Source organism: Schistocerca nitens, chromosome 12, assembly GCF_023898315.1.
Source record: "Schistocerca nitens isolate TAMUIC-IGC-003100 chromosome 12, iqSchNite1.1, whole genome shotgun sequence".
NCBI classification, from domain to species: Eukaryota; Metazoa; Arthropoda; class Insecta; order Orthoptera; family Acrididae; genus Schistocerca; species Schistocerca nitens.
The window spans coordinates 68,058,880-68,080,489 of record NC_064625.1 but is presented as its reverse complement, the minus strand read 5'-3'; positions in this window follow the sequence as shown (position 1 = coordinate 68,080,489).

Below are 21,610 nucleotides of genomic sequence, written 5' to 3'. Positions count from 1 at the left end.
ATTGAATTATTGGTCGGTTTGGTGCCTTGGACATGACCGAGGACCTTAAGATTGTGCATGAACCGAGGACTGGCACCCACGTAACACAAGAAAATGTGAAAAGTGTTAATATGTAGTAAAAAGCTTAGAAAATCTCCGTGTTTCGTCATTCACCATCGAATCGATATAACGCGAGATCGTCACATTGGTCGCATTTCTCTCTGAAACGGATACATTTATGGTCTGCCAGCCCTTGTCGCGTGCTGCGGTATGTGGGGATAATACAAGCAGCACAGTAGAACACAGAAGAAGCATCTAAGTTGATGCAATCGCCCAGTAAGAAGAGCTACATTTATAGTTTTAGTTATCGATTATTGAATTATTGGTCGGTTTGGTGCCTTGGACATGACCGAGGACCTAAAGATTTTGCATGAACCGAGGACTGGCACCCACGTAACACAAGAAAATGTGAAAAGTGTTAATATGTAGTAAAAACCTTAGAAAATCTCCGTGTTTCGTCATTCACCATCGAATCGATATAACGCGAGATCGTCACATTGGTCGCATTTCTCTCTGAAACGGTTACATTTATGGTCTGCCAGCCCTTGTCGCGTGCTGCGGTATGTGGGGACAATACAAGCAGCACAGTAGAACACAGGAGAATGATCTAAGTTGATGCAATAGCCCAGTAAGAAGAGCTACATTGATAGTTTTAGTTATCGATTATTGAATTATTGGTCGGTTTGGTGCCTTGGACATGACCGAGGACCTTAAGATTTTGCATGAACCGAGGACTGGCAGCGACGTAACACAAGAAAATGTGAAAAGTGTTAATATGTAGTAAAAACCTTAGAAAATCTCCGTGTTTCGTCATTCACAATCGAATCGATATAACGCGAGATCGTCACATTGGTCGCATTTCTCTCTGAAACAGTTACATTTATGGTCTGCCAGCCCTTGTCGCGTGCTGCGGTATGTGGGGACAATACAAGCAGCACAGTAGAACACAGAAGAAGCATCTAAGTTGATGCAATCGCCCAGTAAGATGAGCTACATTGATAGTTTTAGCTACCGATTATTGAATTATTGGTCGGTTTGGTGCCTTGGACATGACCGAGGACCTTAAGATTTTGCATGAACCGAGGACTGGCAGCCACGTAACACAAGAAAATGTGAAAAGTGTTAATATGTAGTAAAAACCTTAGAAAATCTCCGTGTTTCGTCATTCACCATCGAATCGATATAACGCGAGATCGTCACATTGGTCGCATTTCTCTCTGAAACGGTTACATTTATGGTCTGCCAGCCCTTGTCGCGTGCTGCGGTATGTGGGGACAATACAAGCAGCACAGTAGAACACAGGAGAAGCATCTAAGTTGATGCAATCGCCCAGTAAGAAGAGCTACATTTATAGTTTTAGTTATCGATTATGGAATTATTGGTCGGTTTGGTGCCTTGGACATGATCGAGGACCTTAAGATTTTGCATGGACCGAGGACTGGCACCCACGTAACACAAGAAAATGTGAAAAGTGTTAATATGTAGTAAAAACCTTAGAAAATCTGCGTGTTTCGTCATTCACCATCGAATCGATATAACGCGAGATCGTCACATTGGTCGCATTTCTCTCTGAAACGGTTACATTTATGGTCTGCCAGCCCTTGTCGCGTGCTGCGGTATGTGGGGACAATACAAGCAGCACAGTAGAACACAGAAGAAGGATCTAAGTTGATGCAATCGCCCAGTAAGAAGAGCTACATTGATAGTTTTAGTTATCGATTATTGAATTATTGGTCGGTTTGGTGCCTTGGACATGACCGAGGACCTTAAGATTTTGCATGAACCGAGGACTGGCAGCCACGTAACACAAGAAAATGTGAAAAGTGTTAATATGTAGTAAAAACCTTAGAAAATCTCCGTGTTTCGTCATTCACCATCGAATCGATATAACGCGAGATCGTCACATTGGTCGCATTTCTCTCTGAAACAGTTACATTTATGGTCTGCCAGCCCTTGTCGCGTGCTGTGGTATGTGGGGACAATACAAGCAGCACAGTAGAACACAGGAGAAGCATCTAAGTTGATGCAATCGCCCAGTAAGAAAAGCTACATTTATAGTTTTAGTTATCGATTATTGAATTATTGGTCGGTTTGGTGCCTTGGACATGACCGAGGACCTTAAGATTGTGCATGAACCGAGGACTGGCACCCACGTAACCCAAGAAAATGTGAAAAGTGTTAATATGTAGTAAAAACCTTAGATAATCTCCGTGTTTCGTCATTCACCATCGAATCGATATAACGCGAGATCGTCACATTGGTCGCATTTCTCTCTGAAACGGATACATTTATGGTCTGCCAGCCCTTGTCGCGTGCTGCGGTATGTGGGGATAATACAAGCAGCACAGTAGAACACAGAAGAAGCATCTAAGTTGATGCAATCGCCCAGTAAGAAGAGCTACATTTATAGTTTTAGTTATCGATTATTGAATTATTGGTCGGTTTCGTGCCTTGGACATGACCGAGGACCATAAGATGTTGCATGATCCGAGGACTGGCAGCCACGTAACACAAGAAAATGTGAAAAGTGTTAATATGTAGTAAAAACCTTAGAAAATCTCCGTGTTTCGTCATTCACCATCGAATCGATATAACGCGAGATCGTCACATTTGTCGCATTTCTCTCTGAAACGGTTAAATTTATGGCCTGCCAGCCCTTGTCGCGTGGTGCGGTATGTGGGGACAATACAAGCAGCACAGTAGAACACAGAAGAAGCATCTAAGTTGATGCAATCGCCCAGTAAGATGAGCTACATTGATAGTTTTAGCTACCGATTATTGAATTATTGGTCGGTTTGGTGCCTTGGACATGACCGAGGACCTTAAGATTTTGCATGAACCGAGGACTGGCAGCCACGTAACACAAGAAAATGTGAAAAGTGTTAATATGTAGTAAAAACCTTAGAAAATCTGCGTGTTTCGTCATTCACCATCGAATCGATATAACGCGAGATCGTCACATTGGTCGCATTTCTCTCTGAAACGGTTACATTTATGGTCTGCCAGCCCTTGTCGCGTGCTGCGGTATGTGGGGACAATACAAGCAGCACAGTAGAACACAGGAGAAGCATCTAAGTTGATGCAATCGCCCAGTAAGAAGAGCTACATTTATAGTTTTAGTTATCGATTATTGAATTATTGGTCGGTTTGGTGCCTTGGACATGACCGAGGACCTTAAGATTTTGCATGGACCGAGGACTGGCACCCACGTAACACAAGAAAATGTGAAAAGTGTTAATATGTAGTAAAAACCTTAGAAAATATGCGTGTTTCGTCATTCACCATCGAATCGATATAACGCGGATCGTCACATTGGTCGCATTTCTCTCTGAAACGGTTACATTTATGGTCTGCCAGCCCTTGTCGCGTGCTGCGGTATGTGGGGACAATACAAGCAGCACAGTAGAACACAGGAGAAGCATCTAAGTTGATGCAATCGCCCAGTAAGAAGAGCTACATTTATAGTTTTAGTTATCGATTATTGAATTATTGGTTGGTTTGGTGCCTTGGACATGACCGAGGACGTTAAGATTTTGCATGAACCGAGGACTGGCAGCCACGTAACACAAGAAAATGTGAAAAGTGTTAATATGTAGTAAAAGCCTTAGAAAATATCCGTGTTTCGTTATACACCATCGAATCGATATAACGCGAGATCGTCACATTGGTCGCATTTCTCTCTGAAACGGTTACATTTATGCCCTGCCAGCCCTTGTCGCGTGCTGCGGTATGTGGGGACAATACAAGCAGCACAGTAGAACACAGGAGAAGCATCTAAGTTGATGCAATCGCCCAGTAAGAAAAGCTACATTTATAGTTTTAGTTATCGATTATTGAATTATTGGTCGGTTTGGTGCCTTGGACATGACCGAGGACCTTAAGATTGTGCATGAACCGAGGACTGGCACCCACGTAACCCAAGAAAATGTGAAAAGTGTTAATATGTAGTAAAAACGTTAGATAATCTCCGTGTTTCGTCATTCACCATCGAATCGATATAACGCGAGATCTTCACATTGGTCGCATTTCTCTCTGAAACGGATACATTTATGGTCTGCCAGCCCTTGTCGCGTGCTGCGGTATGTGGGGATAATACAAGCAGCACAGTAGAACACAGAAGAAGCATCTAAGTTGATGCAATCGCCCAGTAAGAAGAGCTACATTTATAGATTTAGTTATCGATTATTGAATTATTGGTCGGTTTGGTGCCTTGGACATGACCGAGGACCATAAGATTTTGCATGAACCGAGGACTGGCAGCCACGTAACACAAGAAAATGTGAAAAGTGTTAATATGTAGTAAAAACCTTAGAAAATCTCCGTGTTTCGTCATTCACCATCGAATCGATATAACGCGAGATCGTCACATTTGTCGCATTTCTCTCTGAAACGGTTACATTTATGGCCTGCCAGCCCTTGTCGCGTGCTGCGGTATGTGGGGACAATACAAGCAGCACAGTAGAACACAGAAGAAGCATCTAAGTTGATGCAATCGCCCAGTAAGAAGAGCTACATTGATAGTTTTAGCTATCGATTATTGAATTATTGGTCGGTTTGGTGACTTGGACATGACCGAGGACCTTAAGATTTTGCATGAACCGAGGACTGGCAGCCACGTAACACAAGAAAATGTGAAAAGTGTTAATATGTAGTAAAAACCTTAGAAAATCTCCGTGTTTCGTCATTCACCATCGAATCGATATAACGCGAGATCGTCACATTGGTCGCATTTCTCTCTGAAACGGTTACATTTATGGTCTGCCAGCCCTTGTCGCGTGCTGCGGTATGTGGGGACAATACAAGCAGCACAGTAGAACACAGGAGAAGGATCTAAGTTGATGCAATCGCCCAGTAAGAAGGCTACATTTATAGTTTTAGTTATCGATTATTGAATTATTGGTCGGTTTGGTGCCTTGGACATGACCGAGGACCTTAAGATTTTGCATGGACCGAGGACTGGCACCCACGTAACACAAGAAAATGTGAAAAGTGTTAATATGTAGTAAAAACCTTAGAAAATCTGCGTGTTTCGTCATTCACCATCGAATCGATATAACGCGAGATCGTCACATTGGTCGCATTTCTCTCTGAAACGGTTACATTTATGGTCTGCCAGCCCTTGTCGCGTGCTGCGGTATGTGGGGACAATACAAGCAGCACAGTAGAACACAGGAGAAGCATCTAAGTTGATGCAATCGTCCAGTAAGAAGATCTACATTTATAGTTTTAGTTATCGATTATTGAATTATTGGTTGGTTTGGTGCCTTGGACATGACCGAGGACGTTAAGATTTTGCATGAACCGAGGACTGGCAGCCACGTAACACAAGAAAATGTGAAAAGTGTTAATATTTAGTAAAAGCCTTAGAAAATCTCCGTGTTTCGTTATACACCATGGAATCGATATAACGCGAGATCGTCACATTGGTCGCATTTCTCTCTGAAACGGTTACATTTATGGTCTGCCAGCCCTTGTCGCGTGCTGCGGTATGTGGGGACAATACAAGCAGCACAGTAGAACACAGGAGAAGCATCTAAGTTGATACAATCGCCCAGTAAGAAGAGCTACATTTATAGTTTTAGTTATCGATTATTGAATTATTAGTCGGTTTGGTGCCTTGGACATGACCGAGGACCTTAAGATTTTGCATGAACCGAGGACTGGCACCCACGTAACACAAGAAAATGTGAAAAGTGTTAATATGTAGTAAAAAGCTTAGAAAATCTCCGTGTTTCGTCATTCACCATCGAATCGATATAACGCGAGATCGTCACATTGGTCGCATTTCTCTCTGAAACGGTTACATTTATGGTCTGCCAGCCCTTGTCGCGTGCTGCGGTATGTGGGGACAATACAAGCAGCACAGTAGAACACAGAAGAAGCATCTAAGTTGATGCAATCGCCCAGTAAGAAGAGCTACATTTATAGTTTTAGTTATCGATTATTGAATTATTGGTCGGTTTGGTGCCTTGGACATGACCGAGGACCTTAAGATTTTGCATGAACCGAGGACTGGCAGCCACGTAACACAAGAAAATGTGAAAAGTGTTAATATGTAGTAAAAACCTTAGAAAATCTCCGTGTTTCGTCATTCACCATCGAATCGATATAACGCGAGATCGTCACATTGGTCGCATTTCTCTCTGAAACGGTTACATTTAAGGTCTGCCAGCCCTTGTCGCGTGCTGCGGTATGTGGGGACAATAAAAGCAGCTCAGTAGAACACAGAAGAAGCATCTAAGTTGATGCAATCGCACAGTAAGAAGAGCTATATTTATAGATTTAGTTATCGATTATTGAATTACTGGTCGGTTTGGTGCCTTGGACATGACCGAGGACCTTAAGATTTTGCATGAACGGAGGACTGGCACCCACGTAACACAAGAAAATGTGAAAAAGTGTTAATATGTAGTAAAAACCTTAGAAAATCTCCGTGTTTCGTCATTCACCATCGAATCGATATAACGCGAGATCGTCACATTGGTCGCATTTCTCTCTGAAACAGTTACATTTATGGTCTGCCAGCCCTTGTCGCGTGCTGCGGTATGCGGGGACAATACAAGCAGCACAGTAGAACACAGGAGAAGCATCTAAGTTGATGCAATCGCCCAGTAAGAAGAGCTACATTTATAGATTTAGTTATCGATTATTGAATTACTGGTCGGTTTGGTGCCTTGGACATGACCGAGGACCTTAAGATTTTGCATGAACGGAGGACTGGCACCCACGTAAAACAAGAAAATGTGAAAAAGTGTTAATATGTAGTAAAAACCTTAGAAAATCTCCGTGTTTCGTCATTCACCATCGAATCGATATAACGCGAGATCGTCACATTGGTCGCATTTCTCTCTGAAACAGTTACATTTATGGTCTCCCAGCCCTTGTCGCGTGCTGCGGTATGTGGGGACAATACAAGCAGCACAGTAGAACACAGGAGAAGCATCTAAGTTGATGCAATCGCCCAGTAAGAAAAGCTACATTTATAGTTTTAGTTATCGATTATTGAATTATTGGTCGGTTTGGTGCCTTGGACATGACCGAGGACCTTAAGATTTTGCATGGACCGAGGACTGGCAGCCACGTAACACAAGAAAACGTGAAAAGTGTTAATATGTAGTAAAAACCTTAGAAAATCTCCGTGTTTCGTCATTCACCATCGAATCGATATAACGCGAGATCGTCACATTGGTCGCATTTCTCTCTGAAACTGTTACATTTATGGTCTGCCAGCCCTTGTCGCATGCTGCGGTATGTGGGGACAATACAAGCAGCACAGTAGAACACAGGAGAAGCATCTAAGTTGATGCAATCGCCCAGTAAGAAGGGCTACATTTATAGTTTTAGTTATCGATTATTGAATTATTAGTCGGTTTGGTGCCTTGGACATGACCGAGGACCTTAAGATTTTGAATGAACGGAGGACTGGCACCCACGTAACACGAGAAAATGTGAAAAGTGTTAATATGTAGTAAAAACCTTAGAAAATCTCCGTGTTTCGTCATTCACCATCGAATCGATATAACGCGAGATCGTCACATTGGTCGCATTTCTCTCTGAAACGGTTACATTTATGGTCTGCCAGCCCTTGTCGCGTGCTGCGGTATGTGGGGACACTACAAGCAGCACAGTAGAACACAGAAGAAGCATCTAAGTTGATGCAATCGCCCAGTAAGAAGAGCTACATTTATAGATTTAGTTATCGATTATTGAATTATTGGTCGGTTTGGTGCCTTGGACATGACCGAGGACCTTAAGATTTTGCATGAACCGAGGACTGGCAGCCACGTAACACAAGAAAATGTGAAAAGTGTTAATATGTAGTAAAAACCTTAGAAAATCTCCGTGTTTCGTCATTCACCATCGAATCGATATAACGCGAGATCGTCACATTTGTCGCATTTCTCTCTGAAACGGTTACATTTATGGCCTGCCAGCCCTTGTCGCGTGCTGCGGTATGTGGGGACAATACAAGCAGCACAGTAGAACACAGAAGAAGCATCTAAGTTGATGCAATCGCCCAGTAAGAAGAGCTACATTGATAGTTTTAGCTATCGATTATTGAATTATTGGTCGGTTTGGTGCCTTGGACATGACCGAGGACCTTAAGATTTTGCATGAACCGAGGACTGGCAGCCACGTAACACAAGAAAATGTGAAAAGTGTTAATATGTAGTAAAAACCTTAGAAAATCTCCGTGTTTCGTCATTCACCATCGAATCGATATAACGCGAGATCGTCACATTGGTCGCATTTCTCTCTGAAACGGTTACATTTATGGTCTGCCAGCCCTTGTCGCGTGCTGCGGTATGTGGGGACAATACAAGCAGCACAGTAGAACACAGGAGAAGGATCTAAGTTGATGCAATCGCCCAGTAAGAAGAGCTACATTTATAGTTTTAGTTATCGATTATTGAATTATTGGTCGGTTTGGTGCCTTGGACATGACCGAGGACCTTAAGATTTTGCATGGACCGAGGACTGGCACCCACGTAACACAAGAAAATGTGAAAAGTGTTAATATGTAGTAAAAACCTTAGAAAATCTGCGTGTTTCGTCATTCACCATCGAATCGATATAACGCGAGATCGTCACATTGGTCGCATTTCTCTCTGAAACGGTTACATTTATGGTCTGCCAGCCCTTGTCGCGTGCTGCGGTATGTGGGGACAATACAAGCAGCACAGTAGAACACAGGAGAAGCATCTAAGTTGATGCAATCGTCCAGTAAGAAGAGCTACATTTATAGTTTTAGTTATCGATTATTGAATTATTGGTTGGTTTGGTGCCTTGGACATGACCGAGGACGTTAAGATTTTGCATGAACCGAGGACTGGCAGCCACGTAACACAAGAAAATGTGAAAAGTGTTAATATTTAGTAAAAGCCTTAGAAAATCTCCGTGTTTCGTTATACACCATGGAATCGATATAACGCGAGATCGTCACATTGGTCGCATTTCTCTCTGAAACGGTTACATTTATGGTCTGCCAGCCCTTGTCGCGTGCTGCGGTATGTGGGGACAATACAAGCAGCACAGTAGAACACAGGAGAAGCATCTAAGTTGATACAATCGCCCAGTAAGAAGAGCTACATTTATAGTTTTAGTTATCGATTATTGAATTATTAGTCGGTTTGGTGCCTTGGACATGACCGAGGACCTTAAGATTTTGCATGAACCGAGGACTGGCAGCCACGTAACACAAGAAAATGTGAAAAGTGTTAATATGTAGTAAAAAGCTTAGAAAATCTCCGTGTTTCGTCATTCACCATCGAATCGATATAACGCGAGATCGTCACATTGGTCGCATTTCTCTCTGAAACGGTTACATTTATGGTCTGCCAGCCCTTGTCGCGTGCTGCGGTATGTGGGGACAATACAAGCAGCACAGTAGAACACAGAAGAAGCATCTAAGTTGATGCAATCGCCCAGTAAGAAGAGCTACATTGATAGTTTTAGTTATCGATTATTGAATTATTGGTCGGTTTGGTGCCTTGGACATGACCGAGGACCTTAAGATTTTGCATGAACCGAGGACTGGCAGCCACGTAACACAAGAAAATGTGAAAAGTGTTAATATGTAGTAAAAACCTTAGAAAATCTCCGTGTTTCGTCATTCACCATCGAATCGATATAACGCGAGATCGTCACATTGGTCGCATTTCTCTCTGAAACGGTTACATTTATGGTCTGCCAGCCATTGTCGCGTGCTGCGGTATGTGGGGACAATAAAAGCAGCTCAGTAGAACACAGAAGAAGCATCTAAGTTGATGCAATCGCCCAGTAAGAAGAGCTACATTTATAGATTTAGTTATCGATTATTGAATTACTGGTCGGTTTGGTGCCTTGGACATGACCGAGGACCTTAAGATTTTGCATGAACGGAGGACTGGCACCCACGTAACACAAGAAAATGTGAAAAAGTGTTAATATGTAGTAAAAACCTTAGAAAATCTCCGTGTTTCGTCATTCACCATCGAATCGATATAACGCGAGATCGTCACATTGGTCGCATTTCTCTCTGAAACAGTTACATTTATGGTCTGCCAGCCCTTGTCGCGTGCTGCGGTATGTGGGGACAATACAAGCAGCACAGTAGAACACAGGAGAAGCATCTAAGTTGATGCAATCGCCCAGTAAGAAGAGCTACATTTATAGATTTAGTTATCGATTATTGAATTACTGGTCGGTTTGGTGCCTTGGACATGACCGAGGACCTTAAGATTTTGCATGAACGGAGGACTGGCACCCACGTAAAACAAGAAAATGTGAAAAAGTGTTAATATGTAGTAAAAACCTTAGAAAATCTCCGTGTTTCGTCATTCACCATCGAATCGATATAACGCGAGATCGTCACATTGGTCGCATTTCTCTCTGAAACAGTTACATTTATGGTCTGCCAGCCCTTGTCGCGTGCTGCGGTATGTGGGGACAATACAAGCAGCACAGTAGAACACAGGAGAAGCATCTAAGTTGATGCAATCGCCCAGTAAGAAAAGCTACATTTATAGTTTTAGTTATCGATTATTGAATTATTGGTCGGTTTGGTGCCTTGGACATGACCGAGGACCTTAAGATTTTGCATGGACCGAGGACTGGCAGCCACGTAACACAAGAAAACGTGAAAAGTGTTAATATGTAGTAAAAACCTTAGAAAATCTCCGTGTTTCGTCATTCACCATCGAATCGATATAACGCGAGATCGTCACATTGGTCGCATTTCTCTCTGAAACTGTTACATTTATGGTCTGCCAGCCCTTGTCGCATGCTGCGGTATGTGGGGACAATACAAGCAGCACAGTAGAACACAGGAGAAGCATCTAAGTTGATGCAATCGCCCAGTAAGATGAGCTACATTTATAGTTTTAGTTATCGATTATTGAATTATTAGTCGGTTTGGTGCCTTGGACATGACCGAGGACCTTAAGATTTTGAATGAACGGAGGACTGGCACCCACGTAACACGAGAAAATGTGAAAAGTGTTAATATGTAGTAAAAACCTTAGAAAATCTCCGTGTTTCGTCATTCACCATCGAATCGATATAACGCGAGATCGTCACATTGGTCGCATTTCTCTCTGAAACGGTTACATTTATGGTCTGCCAGCCCTTGTCGCGTGCTGCGGTATGTGGGGACACTACAAGCAGCACAGTAGAACACAGAAGAAGCATCTAAGTTGATGCAATCGCCCAGTAAGAAGAGCTACATTTATAGATTTAGTTATCGATTATTGAATTATTGGTCGGTTTGGTGCCTTGGACATGACCGAGCACCTTAAGATTTTGCATGAACCGAGGACTGGCAGCCACGTAACACAAGAAAATGTGAAAAGTGTTAATATGTAGTAAAAACCTTAGAAAATCTCCGTGTTTCGTCATTCACCATCGAATCGATATAACGCGAGATCGTCACATTGGTCGCATTTCTCTCTGAAACGGTTACATTTATGGTCTGCCAGCCCTTGTCGCGTGCTGCGGTATGTGGGGACAATACAAGCAGCACAGTAGAAAACAGGAGAAGCATCTAAGTTGATGCATCGCCCAGTAAGAAGAGCTACATTTATAGTTTTATTTATCGATTATTGAATTATTGGTCGGTTTGGTGCCTTGGACATGACCGAGGACCTTAAGATTTTGCATGAACCAAGGACTGGCACCCACGTAACACAAGAAAATGTGAAAAGTGTTAATATGTAGTAAAAACCTTAGAAAATCTCCGTGTTTCGTCATTCACCATCGAATCGATATAACGCGAGATCGTCACATTGGTCGCATTTCTCTCGGAAACGGTTACATTTATGGTCTGCCAGCCCTTGTCGTGTGCTGCGGTATGTGGGGATAATACAAGCAGCACAGTAGAACACAGAAGAAGCATCTAAGTTGATGCAATTGCCCAGTAAGAGAAGCTACATTTATAGTTTTAGTTATCGATTATTGAATTATTGGTCGGTTTGGTGCCTTGGACATGACCGAGGACCTTAAGATTATGCACGAACCGAGGACTGGCACCCACGTAACACAAGAAAATGTGAAAAGTGTTAATATGTAGTAAAAACCTTAGAAAATCTCCGTGTTTCGTCATTCACCATCGAATCGATATAACGCGAGATCGGCACATTGGTCGCATTTCTCTCTGAAACGGTTACATTTATGGTCTGCCAGCCCTTGTCGCGTGCTGCGGTATGTGGGGACAATAAAAGCAGCACAGTAGAACACAGAAGAAGCATCTAAGTTGATGCAATCGCCCAGTAAGAAGAGCTACATTTATAGATTTAGTTATCGATTATTGAATTACTGGTCGGTTTGGTGCCTTGGACATGACCGAGGACCTTAAGATTTTGCATGAACGGAGGACTGGCACCCACGTAACACAAGAAAATGTGAAATGTGTTAATATGTAGTAAAAACCTTAGAAAATCTCCGTGTTTCGTCATTCACCATCGAATCGATATAACGCGAGATCGTCACATTGGTCGCATTTCTCTCTGAAACAGTTACATTTATGGTCTGCCAGCCCTTGTCGCGTGCTGCGGTATGTGGGGACAATACAAGCAGCACAGTAGAACACAGGAGAAGCATCTAAGTTGATGCAATCGCCCAGTAAGAAGAGCTACATTTATAGATTTAGTTATCGATTATTGAATTACTGGTCGGTTTGGTGCCTTGGACATGACCGAGGACCTTAAGATTTTGCATGAACGGAGGACTGGCACCCACGTAACACAAGAAAATGTGAAAAAGTGTTAATATGTAGTAAAAACCTTAGAAAATCTCCGTGTTTCGTCATTCACCATCGAATCGATATAACGCGAGATCGTCACATTGGTCGCATTTCTCTCTGAAACAGTTACATTTATGGTCTGCCAGCCCTTGTCGCGTGCTGCGGTATGTGGGGACAATACAAGCAGCACAGTAGAACACAGAAGAAGCATCTAAGTTGATGCAATCGCCCAGTAAGAAGAGCTACATTAATAGTTTTAGTTATCGATTATTGAATTATTGGTCGGTTTGGTGCCTTGGACATGACCGAGGACCTTAAGATTTTGCATGAACCGAGGACTGGCAGCCACGTAACACAAGAAAATGTGAAAAGTGTTAATATGTAGTAAAAACCTTAGAAACTCTCCGTGTTTCGTCATTCACCATCGAATCGATATAACGCGAGATTTGCAGATTGGTCGCATTTCTCTCTGAAACGGTTACATTTATGGTCTGCCAGCCCTTGTCGCGTGCTGCGGTATGTGGGGACAATAAAAGCAGCACAGTAGAACACAGAAGAAGCATCTAAGTTGATGCAATCGCCCAGTAAGAAGAGCTACATTTATAGATTTAGTTATCGATTATTGAATTACTGGTCGGTTTGGTGCCTTGGACATGACCGAGGACCTTAAGATTTTGCATGAACGGAGGACTGGCACCCACGTAACACAAGAAAATGTGAAAAGTGTTAATATGTAGTAAAAACCTTAGAAAATCTCCGTGTTTCGTCATTCACCATCGAATCGATATAACGCGAGATCGTCACATTGGTCGCATTTCTCTCTGAAACAGTTACATTTATGGTCTCCCAGCCCTTGTCGCGTGCTGCGGTATGTGGGGACAATACAAGCAGCACAGTAGAACACAGGAGAAGCATCTAAGTTGATGCAATCGCCCAGTAAGAAGAGCTACATTTATAGATTTAGTTATCGATTATTGAATTACTGGTCGGTTTGGTGCCTTGGACATGACCGAGGACCTTAAGATTTTGCATGAACGGAGGACTGGCACCCACGTAACACAAGAAAATGTGAAAAAGTGTTAATATGTAGTAAAAACCTTAGAAAATCTGCGTGTTTCGTCATTCACCATCGAATCGATATAACGCGAGATCGTCACATTGGTCGCATTTCTCTCTGAAACAGTTACATTTATGGTCTACCAGCCCTTGTCGCGTGCTGCGGTATGTGGGGACAATACAAGCAGCACAGTAGAACACAGGAGAAGCATCTAAGTTGATGCAATCGCCCAGTAAGAAAAGCTACATTTATAGTTTTAGTTATCGATTATTGAATTATTGGTCGGTTTGGTGCCTTGGACATGACCGAGGACCTTAAGATTTAGTATGAACGGAGGACTGGCACCCACGTAACACAAGAAAATGTGAAAAGTGTTAATATGTAGTAAAAACCTTAGAAAATCTGCGTGTTTCGTCATTCACCATCGAATCGATATAACGCGAGATCGTCACATTGGTCGCATTTCTCTCTGAAACTGTTACATTTATGGTCTGCCAGCCCTTGTCGCATGCTGCGGTATGTGGGGACAATACAAGCAGCACAGTAGAACACAGGAGAAGCATCTAAGTTGATGCAATCGCCCAGTAAGAAGAGCTACATTTATAGTTTTAGTTATCGATTATTGAATTATTAGTCGGTTTGGTGCCTTGGACATGACCGAGGACCTTAAGATTTTGAATGAACGGAGGACTGGCACCCACGTAACACGAGAAAATGTGAAAAGTGTTAATATGTAGTAAAAACCTTAGAAAATCTCCGTGTTTCGTCATTCACCATCGAATCGATATAACGCGAGATCGTCACATTGGTCGCATTTCTCTCTGAAACGGTTACATTTATGGTCTGCCAGCCCTTGTCGCGTGCTGCGGTATGTGGGGACACTACAAGCAGCACAGTAGAACACAGAAGAAGCATCTAAGTTGATGCAATCGCCCAGTAAGAAGAGCTACATTTATAGATTTAGTTATCGATTATTGAATTATTGGTCGGTTTGGTGCCTTGGACATGACCGAGCACCTTAAGATTTTGCATGAACCGAGGACTGGCAGCCACGTAACACAAGAAAATGTGAAAAGTGTTAATATGTAGTAAAAAGCTTAGAAAATCTCCGTGTTTCGTCATTCACCATCGAATCGATATAACGCGAGATCGTCACATTGGTCGCATTTCTCTCTGAAACGGTTACATTTATGGTCTGCCAGCCCTTGTCGCGTGCTGCGGTATGTGGGGACAATACATGCAGCACAGTAGAACACAGAAGAAGCATCTAAGTTGATGCAATCGCCCAGTAAGAAGAGCTACATTGATAGTTTTAGTTATCGATTATTGAATTATTGGTCGGTTTGGTGCCTTGGACATGACCGAGGACCTTAAGATTTTGCATGAACCGAGGACTGGCAGCCACGTAACACAAGAAAATGTGAAAAGTGTTAATATGTAGTAAAAACCTTAGAAAATCTCCGTGTTTCGTCATTCACCATCGAATCGATATAACGCGAGATCGGCACATTGGTCGCATTTCTCTCTGAAACGGTTACATTTATGGTCTGCCAGCCCTTGTCGCGTGCTGCGGTATGTGGGGACAATACAAGCAGCACAGTAGAACACAGAAGAAGCATCTAAGTTGATGCAATCGCCCAGTAAGAAGAGCTACATTTATAGATTTAGTTATCGATTATTGAATTACTGGTCGGTTTGGTGCCTTGGACATGACCGAGGACCTTAAGATTTTGCATGAACGGAGGACTGGCACCCACGTAACACAAGAAAATGTGAAAAGTGTTAATATGTAGTAAAAACCTTAGAAAATCTCCGTGTTTCGTCATTCACCATCGAATCGATATAACGCGAGATCGTCACATTGGTCGCATTTCTCTCTGAAACAGTTACATTTATGGTCTGCCAGCCCTTGTCGCGTGCTGCGGTATGTGGGGACAATACAAGCAGCACAGTAGAACACAGGAGAAGCATCTAAGTTGATGCAATCGCCCAGTAAGAAGAGCTACATTTATAGATTTAGTTATCGATTATTGAATTACTGGTCGGTTTGGTGCCTTGGACATGACCGAGGACCTTAAGATTTTGCATGAACGGAGGACTGGCACCCACGTAACACAAGAAAATGTGAAAAAGTGTTAATATGTAGTAAAAACCTTAGAAAATCTGCGTGTTTCGTCATTCACCATCGAATCGATATAACGCGAGATCGTCACATTGGTCGCATTTCTCTCTGAAACAGTTACATTTATGGTCTGCCAGCCCTTGTCGCGTGCTGCGGTATGTGGGGACAATACAAGCAGCACAGTAGAACACAGAAGAAGCATCTAAGTTGATGCAATCGCCCAGTAAGAAGAGCTACATTGATAGTTTTAGTTATCGATTATTGAATTATTGGTCGGTTTGGTGCCTTGGACATGACCGAGGACCTTAAGATTTTGCATGAACCGAGGACTGGCAGCCACGTAACACAAGAAAATGTGAAAAGTGTTAATATGTAGTAAAAACCTTAGAAAATCTCCGTGTTTCGTCATTCACCATCGAATCGATATAACGCGAGATCGTCACATTGGTCGCATTTCTCTCTGAAACTGTTACATTTATGGTCTGCCAGCCCTTGTCGCATGCTGCGGTATGTGGGGACAATACAAGCAGCACAGTAGAACACAGGAGAAGCATCTAAGTTGATGCAATCGCCCAGTAAGAAGAGCTACATTTATAGTTTTAGTTATCGATTATTGAATTATTAGTCGGTTTGGTGCCTTGGACATGACCGAGGACCTTAAGATTTTGCATGAACCGAGGACTGGCGTCCAGGTAACACAAGAAAATGTGAAAAGTGTTAATATGTAGTAAAAACCTTAGAAAATCTCCGTGTTTCGTCATTCACCATCGAATCGATATAACGCGAGATCGTCACATTGGTCGCATTTCTCTCTGAAACGGTTACATTTATGGTCTGCCAGCCCTTGTCGCGTGCTGCGGTATGTGGGGACACTACAAGCAGCACAGTAGAACACAGAAGAAGCATCTAAGTTGATGCAATCGCCCAGTAAGAAGAGCTACATTTATAGATTTAGTTATCGATTATTGAATTATTGGTCGGTTTGGTGCCTTGGACATGACCGAGCACCTTAAGATTTTGCATGAACCGAGGACTGGCAGCCACGTAACACAAGAAAATGTGAAAAGTGTTAATATGTAGTAAAAACCTTAGAAAATCTCCGTGTTTCGTCATTCACCATCGAATCGATATAACGCGAGATCGTCACATTGGTCGCATTTCTCTCTGAAACGGTTACATTTATGGTCTGCCAGCCCTTGTCGCGTGCTGCGGTATGTGGGGACAATACAAGCAGCACAGTAGAACACAGAAGAAGCATCTAAGTTGATGCAATCGCCCAGTAAGAAGAGCTACATTGATAGTTTTAGTTATCGATTATTGAATTACTGGTCGGTTTGGTGCCTTGGACATGACCGAGGACCTTAAGATTTTGCATGAACGGAGGACTGGCACCCACGTAACACAAGAAAATGTGAAAAGTGTTAATATGTAGTAAAAACCTTAGAAAATCTCCGTGTTTCGTCATTCACCATCGAATCGATATAACGCGAGATCGTCACATTGGTCGCATTTCTCTCTGAAACAGTTACATTTATGGTCTGCCAGCCCTTGTCGCGTGCTGCGGTATGTGGGGACAATACAAGCAGCACAGTAGAACACAGGAGAAGCATCTAAGTTGATGCAATCGCCCAGTAAGAAGAGCTACATTTATAGATTTAGTTATCGATTATTGAATTTTTGGTCGGTTTGGTGCCTTGGACATGACCGAGGACCTTAAGATTTTGCATGAACGGAGGACTGGCACCCACGTAACACAAGAAAATGTGAAAAGTGTTAATATGTAGTAAAAACCTTAGAAAATCTCCGTGTTTCGTCATTCACCATCGAATCGATATAACGCGAGATCGTCACATTGGTCGCATTTCTCTCTGAAACAGTTACATTTATGGTCTGCCAGCCCTTGTCGCGTGCTGCGGTATGTGGGGACAATACAAGCAGCACAGTAGAACACAGGAGAAGCATCTAAGTTGATGCAATCGCCCAGTAAGAAGAGCTACATTTATAGATTTAGTTATCGATTATTGAATTACTGGTCGGTTTGGTGCCTTGGACATGACCGAGGACCTTAAGATTTTGCATGAACGGAGGACTGGCACCCACGTAACACAAGAAAATGTGAAAAAGTGTTAATATGTAGTAAAAACCTTAGAAAATCTGCGTGTTTCGTCATTCACCATCGAATCGATATAACGCGAGATCGTCACATTGGTCGCATTTCTCTCTGAAACAGTTACATTTATGGTCTGCCAGCCATTGTCGCGTGCTGCGGTATGTGGGGACAATACAAGCAGCACAGTAGAACACAGAAGAAGCATCTAAGTTGATGCAATCACCCAGTAAGAAGAGCTACATTGATAGTTTTAGTTATCGATTATTGAATTATTGGTCGGTTTGGTGCCTTGGACATGACCGAGGACCTTAAGATTTTGCATGAACCGAGGACTGGCAGCCACGTAACACAAGAAAATGTGAAAAGTGTTAATATGTAGTAAAAACCTTAGAAAATCTCCGTGTTTCGTCATTCACCATCGAATCGATATAACGCGAGATCGTCACATTGGTCGCATTTCTCTCTGAAGCAGTTACATTTATGGTCTGCCAGCCCTTGTCGCGTGCTGCGGTATGTGGGGACAATACAAGCAGCACAGTAGAACACAGAAGAAGCATCTAAGTTGATGCAATCGCCCAGTAAGAAGAGCTACATTGATAGTTTTAGTTATCGATTATTGAATTATTGGTCGGTTTGGTGCCTTGGACATGACCGAGGACCTTAAGATTTTGCATGAACCGAGGACTGGCACCCACGTAACACAAGAAAATGTGAAAAGTGTTAATATGTAGTAAAAACCTTAGAAAATCTCCGTGTTTCGTCATTCACCATCGAATCGATATAACGCGAGATCGGCACATTGGTCGCATTTCTCTCTGAAACGGTTACATTTATGGTCTGCCAGCCCTTGTCGCGTGCTGCGGTATGTGGGGACAATACAAGCAGCACAGTAGAACACAGAAGAAGCATCTAAGTTGATGCAATCGCCCAGTAAGAAGAGCTACATTGATAGTTTTAGTTATCGATTATTGAATTATTGGTCGGTTTGGTGCCTTGGACATGACCGAGGACCTTAAGATTTTGCATGAACCGAGGACTGGCAGCCACGTAACACAAGAAAATGTGAAAAGTGTTAATATGTAGTAAAAACCTTAGAAAATCTCCGTGTTTCGTCATTCACCATCGAATCGATATAACGCGAGATCGTCACATTGGTCGCATTTCTCTCTGAAACGGTTACATTTATGGTCTGCCAGCCCTTGTCGCGTGCTGCGGTATGTGGGGACAATAAAAGCAGCACAGTAGAACACAGAAGAAGCATCTAAGTTGATGCAATCGCCCAGTAAGAAGAGCTACATTTATAGATTTAGTTATCGATTATTGAATTACTGGTCGGTTTGGTGCCTTGGACATGACCGAGGACCTTAAGATTTTGCATGAACGGAGGACTGGCACCCACGTAACACAAGAAAATGTGAAAAGTGTTAATATGTAGTAAAAACCTTAGAAAATCTCCGTGTTTCGTCATTCACCATCGAATCGATATAACGCGAGATCGTCACATTGGTCGCATTTCTCTATGAAACAGTTACATTTATGGTCTGCCAGCCCTTGTCGCGTTCTGCGGTATGTGGGGACAATACAAGCAGCACAGTAGAACACAGGAGAAGCATCTAAGTTGATGCAATCGCCCAGTAAGAAGAGCTACATTTATAGATTTAGTTATCGATTATTGAATTACTGGTCGGTTTGGTGCCTTGGACATGACCGAGGACCTTAAGATTTTGCATGAACGGAGGACTGGCACCCACGTAACACAAGAAAATGTGAAAAAGTGTTAATATGTAGTAAAAACCTTAGAAAATCTGCGTGTTTCGTCATTCACCATCGAATCGATATAACGCGAGATCGTCACATTGGTCGCATTTCTCTCTGAAACAGTTACATTTATGGTCTGCCAGCCCTTGTCGCGTGCTGCGGTATGTGGGGACAATACAAGCAGCACAGTAGAACACAGGAGAAGCATCTAAGTTGATGCAATCGCCCAGTAAGAAAAGCTACATTTATAGTTTTAGTTATCGATTATTGAATTATTGGTCGGTTTGGTGCCTTGGACATGACCGAGGACCTTAAGATTTAGTATGAACGGAGGACTGGCACCCACGTAACACAAGAAAATGTGAAAAGTGTTAATATGTAGTAAAAACCTTAGAAAATCTCCGTGTTTCGTCATTCACCATCGAATCGATATAACGCGAGATCGTCACATTGGTCGCATTTCTCTCTGAAACTGTTACATTTATGGTCTGCCAGCCCTTGTCGCATGCTGCGGTATGTGGGGACAATACAAGCAGCACAGTAGAACACAGGAGAAGCATCTAAGTTGATGCAATCGCCCAGTAAGAAGAGCTACATTTATAGTTTTAGTTATCGATTATTGAATTATTAGTCGGTTTGGTGCCTTGGACATGACCGAGGACCTTAAGATTTTGAATGAACATAGGACTGGCACCCACGTAACACGAGAAAATGTGAAAAGTGTTAATATGTAGTAAAAACCTTAGAAAATCTCCGTGTTTCGTCATTCACCATCGAATCGATATAACGCGAGATCGTCACATTGGTCGCATTTCTCTCTGAAACGGTTACATTTATGGTCTGCCAGCCCTTGTCGCGTGCTGCGGTATGTGGGGACACTACAAGCAGCACAGTAGAACACAGAAGAAGCATCTAAGTTGATGCAATCGCCCAGTAAGAAGAGCTACATTTATAGATTTAGTTATCGATTATTGAATTATTGGTCGGTTTGGTGCCTTGGACATGACCGAGCACCTTAAGATTTTGCATGAACCGAGGACTGGCAGCCACGTAACACAAGAAAATGTGAAAAGTGTTAATATGTAGTAAAAACCTTAGAAAATCTCCGTGTTTCGTCATTCACCATCGAATCGATATAACGCGAGATCGTCACATTGGTCGCATTTCTCTCTGAAACGGTTACATTTATGGTCTGCCAGCCCTTGTCGCGTGCTGCGGTATGTGGGGACAATACAAGCAGCACAGTAGAAAACAGGAGAAGCATCTAAGTTGATGCAATCGCCCAGTAAGAAGAGCTACATTTATAGTTTTATTTATCGATTATTGAATTATTGGTCGGTTTGGTGCCTTGGACATGACCGAGGACCTTAAGATTTTGCATGAACCAAGGACTGGCACCCACGTAACACAAGAAAATGTGAAAAGTGTTAATATGTAGTAAAAACCTTAGAAAATCTCCGTGTTTCGTCATTCACCATCGAATCGATATAACGCGAGATCGTCACATTGGTCGCATTTCTCTCGGAAACGGTTACATTTATGGTCTGCCAGCGCTTGTCGTGTGCTGCGGTATGTGGGGATAATACAAGCAGCACAGTAGAACACAGAGGAAGCATCTAAGTTGATGCAATTGCCCAGTAAGAGAAGCTACATTTATAGTTTTAGTTATCGATTATTGAATTATTGGTCGGTTTGGTGCCTTGGACATGACCGAGGACCTTAAGATTTTGCACGAACCGAGGACTGGCACCCACGTAACACAAGAAAATGTGAAAAGTGTTAATATGTAGTAAAAAGCTTAGAAAA